We start from the raw sequence: 10,000 nt of genomic DNA on the forward strand, positions 1-10,000 counted from the left end.
CTTCAACGTGATGATAGGTAGTCATCAAGACTGCTCTACAGTAACCCATTTGAGCATGTTCTTTCCAGTCTTCCAGCTGAACTGAGGCATTAGTGAGAGGACAGAGAGGGAGAACAGAGACGTCTGTGTCAAGGGTCCAGACGGGCGTCTTTATGGTCAACCATACACAGCATCTCTCTTCTCTAAACGCGCCTCCTGTGCAGGGATGCCGTACGTTACTTATGGTCTACCTCTCCTTCTGTTTGTGTATAACAATCTTCAGGTGAGGTAGATTAAAAAAAAGAGATTTGTGAAAGGAGTGAAAAGTAATACATGTGCTTAACAGGCAGTTTTGGAGTGTTTTAAGGTTGAAAGCTTATAGGCGGTGCCCTGGGTCTCGGTCACCACAAGCACCACATGATTGGACAGATGGAAACCAGCTTATTGGCCTTTGTTGTTATCAGGTCGGAGACAGTGAGTAAGACACAGCCAATATTTTTTACAAGCAGCATAGCTAAACAGAATGTCACCTTCACAATGACAATGAGCAATTATGTTCGGAGGAAGGTCAAGCATTGTGATTAAGAAACAACACACACACACACACACACAGGTGACACAAACGGTGTGTCACTCTGAGCTGGCAGGTATCGTGTGTCTCTGCACACCTGATCTGCAGGTGAATCATGGTCACTGAGGCACTGAGACATGATCTACAGGGGATTCACGCCCACGCAGCGGGCATCCGTGATCAAAGGCCAGCAGGCTTCTCATTGTGTGTGTGCACAGCCAGGGCCAGCGAAGCTCAGTTCACCTGCTCTTTCTAGCGCATTCTCCCGCTCTTCTGTTGTTTCAAGCCCCCCACGCAAACGGCAAACACTTCAATGCCCTAGCTGGCAAGTGCACTTTATAAACTGGGCTTATTCAGGCCATTCAAGGCCCAGTGTACATTATTTGTCTCTCTGACACAGCAGCAACTAATCAAAGATGGGTGCGTGCGTGCGTCTCTCTCTCTCTTTCTCTCTCTGTGTGTGTGTGTGTGTGTGTGTGTGTGTGTGTGTGTTTGTGTGTCTGAGCACTTGTGTCTTTGTGTGCATGTGCTTGCCAGTTATGAGACAAAAGCTAACGACTAATAATATAAAGTGAAAACTAATAATCCACCGCCTTCGCTCTGTGTGCCTGTGCATCTTCAGATATGAATCACTCCATGAGTTAGCATGACATTCCAGAGAAACGCCGTAGCAGTGACCCTACACAAGTACATTAGTAAGACTGAGACCTGCTTGTCCCACAGGTGATGGAGTAATCCGAAACTTTCCCCATTGAAAAGTTCAATAAAGAAACTGTTGTACATGACAAGTAATGTTCAGTAAGACAAGGGGAAGTTAATGAAAGATGGGCAATGAAAATGTATTGGCATACATATTTTTTTTACCCATATTTAGGCAACACAGCTGGACATCTCTTTTGCAAAGGGGGCAAAGAGGCATTTGGATCTTCATATTTAAAACATTTCCCCCCTTTCTCTACACAGGGGCACCCCATCGTGAAACTGTTAATCTCTCAGCAATATTTTCAATCCACTGTCTCAAGTTTCAACCTCGTTGGCTACATTCTGGAATGCCCAGGGGAGTATTCTTTGAGCTGTTCAGCAGCTTATGCAACAAAATGGAGGACGATAGTAGGGAAGTACACACAAAATGGCTTCCTTATAAGGGTTGGGTAATGGAACATCACCAGCATAATCTTTTAAAGACCAACTGGACAGACAAATTGAAGCTGACTGTACAGTTTGTCTTATGTACATTAAGAAAATGCATATTTGAAAGGAAAGCCCAGCCAAATTTATTCAAAACAGCTTATAAGAAATGCAATAATACTTCAAATGCATTCAAACATTTCAGCACTTCAACAACATTATTCAACAAGTATACATATAAAGAAATAATTGTTGATCAGATGAATATCGCTTTATAGTAAAAATCATAAAACCAACATCCTCACCTGAGTGTGCCTTTTCACAATAGATTTCCCAATCAAAGAATCGCCCCAGAAAAAGTCTGAAAAGGTACAAGATAATGTCAACATATTATCCCTGCCAGGTCAAATAGTGGATTTGGAATCTACAAGCAAATAAGACATTTATGTAATGCAATTTTACATTAATATCATTATTTATTTATTAATATACATTTATATATAGAATTAATTTACAATTCTTGTGGTTATTCAGTTTTTCAGAGGGGTATAATTTAAGTTTTTTAGTTTCCCCCAGTAAAGGAAAAACCAAATAAAATGACCTTTGCCATCACTCATATGCCAGAAAAATATAAAGAATTGTAAGATGACAGATCGTTTCATTTAAAGCTTACTGTAAAGAAAATTCTAGGGCAATAGGAAATCATTATATAGACAAAGATTTTATGTTGGAGTCACTACAATTATTGGAGACAACTACAGGTGGTACAATACAGATTATATTACTTCAGAAACTTACAGAAGCATAGGCTAGAATTCCAGAGACTGTACTGTTTTCTGGACAGCTCACTATTCCGGTGGCAAAGTCCTGTAAATGAGAACAATGGCCAAAATTGTAGTTAATGACCTGTTAATAATTCATCCTCTTAAGAGAGTCAGTGTTCAAAATATAATTTATATGCCTGCACGAACACACACAATTTTACAACCAACCTCTTAAAAGATACAAAATGGAAAGGAAAACATTTTGTAGGTTAAAGTAAAAATTATTTTATTTTAGATAAGCATTTGTCAATGCAAATCAAAGATACCTGTTTTGGTTGTGAATTCTAACAGTATGCAATTAAGGGCATATCAGATAAACAGCAAAATCTATGTTTTAGGAATAAATAATAAAAAAAAAATAATAGCATATAATAGTTCAGGAGATTGTTTTGACATCAGACAAAATTGGTGATTTTAAAACACTGGTTGAGTCATTTTTTGCACCGATACGATACCACTCCCCCTCTCCATTGAAATGCTTGACTTTTTCATGTCATTTAAACACATAAATATATTAGTTCGTTAGGTCTGATAGACACTCCAAGACCACTGTAAAACAAGTTTTTAATATCTTTCCTAACGAATAAATTCACAAGGATGACTTTGAGCAGAGGTTAATATTTTAAATAACCATTTATGCAAGACTGCTCTGTCAACATCTTTAAATCATTCAGGATTTATTTAAACAAAAAAGTTCATCATATAAAATGAGTAGTGTGTAACTATATTCATTGGTGCATGAATCAAGCCTTTATTTCAGACCCAGAAGGTTGCACAGATTTTGGACAAACAGCAGCACAATTCACCATGTAGAATCTATATCAAACATAATACTTGTTGAAGAACACTGAGTCAGTTTAGGCTATAATTTTCAATTAAGCATAGTTTTTATGTGTGCAAACCATCTATAATTAAAGTCAGTACATTGTACAGACTAATTACTTAGATGCTACAAATTTGTTTCGAATTCGATTTTACATATTCACTTTTAAACGTCTGGGAGGGCAAATAAAATCACTCAGTCAGAGTCAGATTTCCAAGATCAAAAACAGATTTCAATCCAGATGACCCTAATTTCAGATTATAAAAAATGTGCACAGGCACACAATTGCGCCCCATGTTAAATTTTTCACAACTGTAGGATTTTTAAGTTTGTGTCATATTCATTTGCAGTCTTGTTCATATTTCCTTCTGAGGCTGTGTAAACAGAAGCAACTGAACTGAAACAAACCTAAATTACCCGAGACACAGCTGGCTCAAGACATGCAATTAATACTTCAGATTTAACCCTTTAAACTATTTACACATGTCTACAGTCCATATGTTTAGCATTTTGTGAGAAAAGTTTCCAGTTTAAGATTTCACAGCACAGCCCTTGTCTATATCCCTATATGCAACACCTCTTAAAACATTAGTTTTACTTTTCTCTCAGTGATTCAATCAACCATGCATTGTCTGTCATTCTTACTGTCCTGTTCACCACATTGCCCTATGTGTGAATAGGTAAATCCCCCCACCCCACCACCACAACCCCCTCCAAAAAATGCACCAGTAAAACTTTAACCCTTACCATCACTGACAGCAGCTCTTTCTATGTCACTTAAATTCCATTATTATTGGGCAGGCAGAGGAAGGGAAAACAGAACATGGGCATCCATCTGGGCCATTCCAGTGAGTCACAGAGAGATCTTCTGATTCTCAACATGTTCCCTTCTCCTGCCTGAACAAAAAGCTCTTATTCAAAAAGAATGACAAGCAATTTTCCTGAAGATACCTCTTCTGGGAAGAGGTGGGAGAAGGGTATGTTTTTTTTTCCTTCAATGCAAATTTATGGGAACTTGATGTAAGGGGTTATTTCTTCAAAACCTTAAGGCATCTGAACTAATGCTTGCCTTTAGGCTTGGATGTAAGAGGGAAAAGCCTTTGCATACAGTTAGATTTTTATTTAAATGAATTAAAAATAATTTGTAGTAATATGTGTTCCTCCTATAGTGCTTCAATGTTGCATGTGTCTGTGTGTTATTTCTGTGCTGCAGTGAAACAGTACAATTCTGACTCTCTATGTGCAAGTGTTCTTGCAATGAGACAATCTGTAATCTGAAACTGAAGTATAATTGGTTATTTTGAGTGGTTCATTAGCTTTTCAAAGCAAAACAACCTTGTAAATTATTGGAAAGGATTGATAAAAAAAATGTTCTCAATGCACACACACTCACTCACACACACAGAGTTCAAGAAACAAAGCAATGTTGTTATGAATGCATTTTTTTGGCATTTTAATAACCAGACTAAAAAAAAGACTTCATAAAATTATTTGATATGAAATAAATACAACTATTTTATATCTATGCATTGGTAATGGGTGATTAGATAAACATAACATTATAATAAACATTATATTTACAAACACCTACATTTCAAACTGTGGACTATAACATCAATCAACTCCTGGATTTAAACACATCACAGAACACCTTTTCACGTTCAAGCCCTTACAGTAAGGCTAAGAAAACAACAGAATCTCTCCCGTCCTGACTGAGCAACAGCTTTCTGAAGAGATATGATAAGAGTTTCCACAGCTCCTCAATCACATCAATCCTCAGATTACACAAACATAAGCATATCTAATATTATGATAAAGTCAGGAATGATATTTCATGAATCAACTATGTGTTTTTTTGTTTTGTTTGAACATAAACAATAGATGTTTGAATGGTTCTTTTGTGATTATGGTAGCTGTGATGGAGGGAAGGTTTATGACTCTTCTCATACCTAAAATGGTCATCAAATGAGTAATACTGAGCACAAGGTGGGAGTGAGGGGGAGGGGGGTTAACGGTCAGACATCTTATTGGCCCAGTTTGAATTTGAAACTCCCTTGCCGCCCAATGGGATAAGTCTTTCCTTATACATACACACCAGTACTCTTTGATTTCAGCCAGGACAACACGAGTCACACAAACGGTACAGTCTCAGCTCAGTGCATTGGAATGTGTATAGTTTGAAACATGATCAGCACTGGGCCATCCATGAGACCACAATCACATAAGATGGCTCTGACAGCCCCAGCCCCAGCCCAAATCCAGCACAGTCCCAGCCAGGCCAAGGCACTAGGAAATCAAGTGTCAGCACCTGATTATTTGATGCAAAGTTGATCCGCTGCTATCAGCGAGCCAGACAGCATTATCTGATGACTCTGTTTGGGACGATGCCCTCAGTATCTGATGGTGGAGTCTGATGACAGACTCATTTGCTATTTTGTTATCCTCACAGCAGTCAGATGAAGAGCTCACCATAAAGACAGACTCCTCTGACACTTGTGTCTTGAATGGCGGGGATTTGAGTTTTGAGGCGTGTGGGTCTTGTGTGTGTTGTGTGTGGGTGGTGAAGGTGGTTGAGGTGGCGGTGGTGGGGCTCTGTGTAGCGTGACGGTGTACCGTTGAATGCCGTGTACAGCAGAATTTTTCCTTCCCCCTTCCTCTGGCTCCTATTTTTTTTTCTTTTGTCCATATTTTGACTTTGTTGTGGGATTTTTCTCTGTCTTTCTCTCTCTCTCTCTCTCTCTCTCTCTCTCTCTCTCTGTGCCATGGTGTCACTGGAAACCCAGCCAGTGAGTCACTGAAAAGCGTTTGACCCATCCTGTCCCTGAAAGGCCACCACCGACACATGATGAACGCCATCCTCCACAGCATGAAACAATGCCCACAAAGGCACTTCCTCTGTAAAGATGATAGCCTAAGACCATACTGTTCATGTTCATGTCAAGCAATACCAGCACATCAGAATTGAAAGGGCTGCCTGTGTGTGTGTGTGTGTGTATGTGTGTGTGTTTCCTTCTTTCCTCTTCCTTTTTCCTTGGCTTTTGTATGCTTTCTTTCTTTTTGTACAGCGATTCTTAGCCACAACAGCGCCGATCATCCGGAGGGAGTTTTGGTAGATGCACAAGCCACACCCTCCTCTCGCCGGTTCATGGAAAATTACCATCTTGGCAACAGCCGTCGTCAGCCTGCACCGGTCCCGCACCAATACAGCGCCGCGCCTCCCCTCCTGCACAACCCCCCCCCCGCCCTTCCTTCACCATCACCCCAAACTCCTCTACCACACCCCCACCCCACCCCACAACTCCGGGGCGCGGTTTAAGAGCAATTAAATGTTGGGAGATCTTGTCAAGGCTCCCCGTCATTAAGAGCATGGGAGGACGCCTCCAGCCCCTGGCTCCCTGCTCAGCTCTACTCAGCTCTTTTCCTGCACACATGTTTGTCTCCCGCGTCTCATCAGCCGGCGCTTTTCTTCTCTCCGACGTCTCAGCTTTTTGTGTCAACAAAACATTCGGAGACTCTGTCTTTGATGTGCTTTGTCATGCTCTTACTTTAAAAGTGATTCAGCACTTTATTTTTGTTTTGTTTTTTTGTGGAGGGGAGGTTACCTTTCCGTTTCATTCACGCTTAATGACTCTTATTTGCAATTTTTTTGCAAATTTCCTCCCACACCTGCGCTCTATCTTAGACGGCTCATTTTAATAACCCAGAACAATCCAGTCAGTATTTAATGCAAGTTCTGAGCCTACAGTTTGAATCCCAACCAAATCCTCCTGCCAAAAGCAATGACGAGGGCTGACGTAAAAGGACAGAAGAAAGGGAGAAAAAACGAAGAGACCTCTGTGATCCCACCACATATTTAATGATATACTGGTGCCTATTCAGAACTCTGCCTGAAATGTAAATTACAGCTTATATAAACAGAATTCCTCTCTTTGTATGCGCAGAAACAAAGATAACAACGTACTTATGTTTGAATTTACTTTATGGCATTCTCACGGGGAAGTCCCTTCAAAGGAACAGGAATTTAATTTACTTTACTGTAAAACCATGTTGACCATGGATTTTGCAAGTACATACAGTATAGTATCTATGATCATGATAGTAATTTAAGGAAGGAAACAACTCTGTAATACTTTGATATGCATCTACTCAAGAAATAGATGCTAAATTAATTTCACCTACAGCTGGGAGTATGTGATCTAGAGGTTATAACTTGAGACTTAAGTATGATTAACATACTGTAATTTCTTTGTTTTCTGAATGAATTTTTCTGTCTGGTCCAAGAGAGAGTGAAATGAACTTTATCTGATTTTCTACATGACTGTTAAGTATCAGGATCAGTCACATTAATGTATCTCTCTCACGCACACACTCACACACAGATACCTACGAATACGAATATGCACCTTCTCTCTCTCTCTCTCTCTCTCTCACACACACACAAACACAAAACACACAAAACACACACACACACACACACACACACACACACACACACACACACACACACACACACACACGCACGCACACAAAAACCGGGACAGGAAGTGAAGTAATTAAAAGTGCCTGATGCAATTACTGCCGAGGGCGTTAAAAAAAATCAAACCTATCTATCGCAAGAAAAAAAAAACAACAGCAGAACAGAGAAAGACTGAAGGAGCAAAAAAGAAAAACAGAGCGAGAGAAGGGGAAAAGAACAGGGGGAAGAAGACAGAGAGAGGAGAGAAAGAGAACAAGAGAGCAGGAGGGAGAAGAGAGAGTGACAGAGTAAGCGAATGAGAGAGACAGAGAAAGAAAAAAAGAGTTAGAGGGAGAGAGAGAGTGAGGGAGAGAGAGAGAGAGAGAAGGAGAGAGAGAAGGAGAGAGAGAGAGAAAAAAAAATGCACGCCCTGGAGTCCACGTTGACAAATTCTTTAACAAGCTGTGGTTGAAGGGAAGCTGGTTCTATTCTGAGTCTGAGTCACCCCCCTCCTTTCAAACAGTTTACTGGAAACACAGGGGCCCGGAGAGGGAGGGGGGATTTTCAGAGAAGTCACGTGACTGGGCAGGGCTAACCACAGCTCGAGGAGCTCCGAGCCGGAGAGAGGCAGACACACGCCCGGCCCAGCCCAGCACAGATGGCTCAGAGCTGGACTAGTCTTCTGCCTGGGAGTTGGCAATCAAGAATTCACAGACCAGTTAACCCCTTCATTGCTGGCACATTTCAAAAGAAAAAAAAAAAAGAAAAAAAAAACTTCAAAGAGCAGGAGGGTCTACCGGTTTGATTAAAGACTTAGATAATGTCAAAGCATTTCTTCACTGTTTGACAAATCACTCTTCAACAAATTTCTACCCCCTCTACCCCCCTCACCCCCATTTCCATGGCTTCCGCTGTAAACCAAAACAAATAAAAGGAGTTGCATGTCTTGCACTACTTTGAATGAAAGCAAGGCAGAAAAGTCTGGCTTTGTTGTCTAAGCAGGAAAAATCAGCGGGCGAATCTGAGAATGAGTGATTGGTCCGCGGCATATCGCCATGCTACACAGCAACAGGTGATGCCAAGAAATGAAGTGCCAGGGAGATGCCCTGCAGCTGCAGAGACAGGCATGCCCATTGCCCGAGGGCAAGAGGAGACTGGCACCAACATATGATGCCAAATGGCACAGATGCCCATAAATACACCCACTAACTCTCACGCCCCCCCCCACCCCCCAACACACACACACACAACAGAAAATTACACACTTCTAATGATTCCTCTTTTATAAAACAATTTTCTCAGAAATCTGGATAATTTCAATTAGTGCAATTAACCCACTGTACTGGTATTATAATATCAATCCCTTGATTGTTATAAATCCTTCAAAATGCCAAAACCACAGAACTCCAACTCCAAACAAGACAAAACGGAAATCCATTGGACGGAAAAAAAAAAATATATATAGCAATATTTTTACCATATTACAATATCTCAAACTACTGTAACATCCTTTGAAAATGCATCAAAAAATGGCATTTTCGACGGAAAAAGCAGCCAAAGCGAGCAGCTGTCTCACTCGGTATGGAGTTGTGCTTGTGATGGACGCAAGCGCCAGTCCCGTAAGTCTTGCCGTGGCAGAGATATAAAGAGAAGCACTTGCAAACGCCATACATCCCGCGTGGAGCCGAGGAGCTGCCGCCAGATGCTGTCCATATATGCGCAGACATGAGACAAAACACACACAGACACACACAGACACACACACACACACACACACTCAAACACACACAAATCACTTCCCCACCAGCAGGGGATGGGGAGAGCGAGAGAGAGAGACAGAGAGGTACAGAAAGAGCGTGTGTGTGAGAAGGAGAGAAAGAGAAAAAGAGAAAGAAAGCAAGCGCTGCATGAGAGACAGAGACAGAGAGAGAGAGAGAGAGAGAGAGAGAGAGAGAGAGAGAGAGAGAGAGAGAGAGGGGAGCACCAGAGAAAATGAATGAAAAATCAAGACCTCAAGCAAGCGACTGAGTGAGTGAGTGAATGAGTGAGACAGCAGTAGTGAGAGTGAGGGAGAGAGAGAGAAAACAATACTGAGAGAGTGAGTGAACAAGTGGATGAAAGAGAATAAGAGAGGCAGAGAGAGAGAGAGAGAGAGAGAGAGAGAGAGAGAGAGAGAGAGGCAAAGCGTGAATGAGATGAAAAAGAAGAAATCACACTAC

At 41.1% G+C, this 10,000-nt stretch overlaps 1 long non-coding RNA gene across 1 annotated transcript in view; it reads right to left on the bottom strand.

The window, feature by feature from the left end:
- LOC143112824 (uncharacterized) overlaps positions 1-10,000 on the bottom strand; it is a 51,042-nt gene that overhangs the window by 1,990 nt on the left and 39,052 nt on the right. Inside the window, exons 6-7 of the long non-coding RNA XR_012984797.1 lie at positions 2,477-2,545; positions 1,984-2,102 (exon numbers count right to left, since the gene is read on the bottom strand). This is a non-coding gene — a long non-coding RNA (uncharacterized LOC143112824). The remainder of the gene's footprint in view (positions 1-1,983; positions 2,103-2,476; positions 2,546-10,000) is intronic.

This window comes from Alosa pseudoharengus, unplaced genomic scaffold, assembly GCF_046254945.1.
Source record: "Alosa pseudoharengus isolate Yale_2024_CS ecotype anadromous, Long Island Sound unplaced genomic scaffold, YU_APseudo_1.1 YU_APseudo_1.1_scf_8, whole genome shotgun sequence".
Lineage (NCBI taxonomy): Eukaryota > Metazoa > Chordata > Actinopteri > Clupeiformes > Clupeidae > Alosa > Alosa pseudoharengus.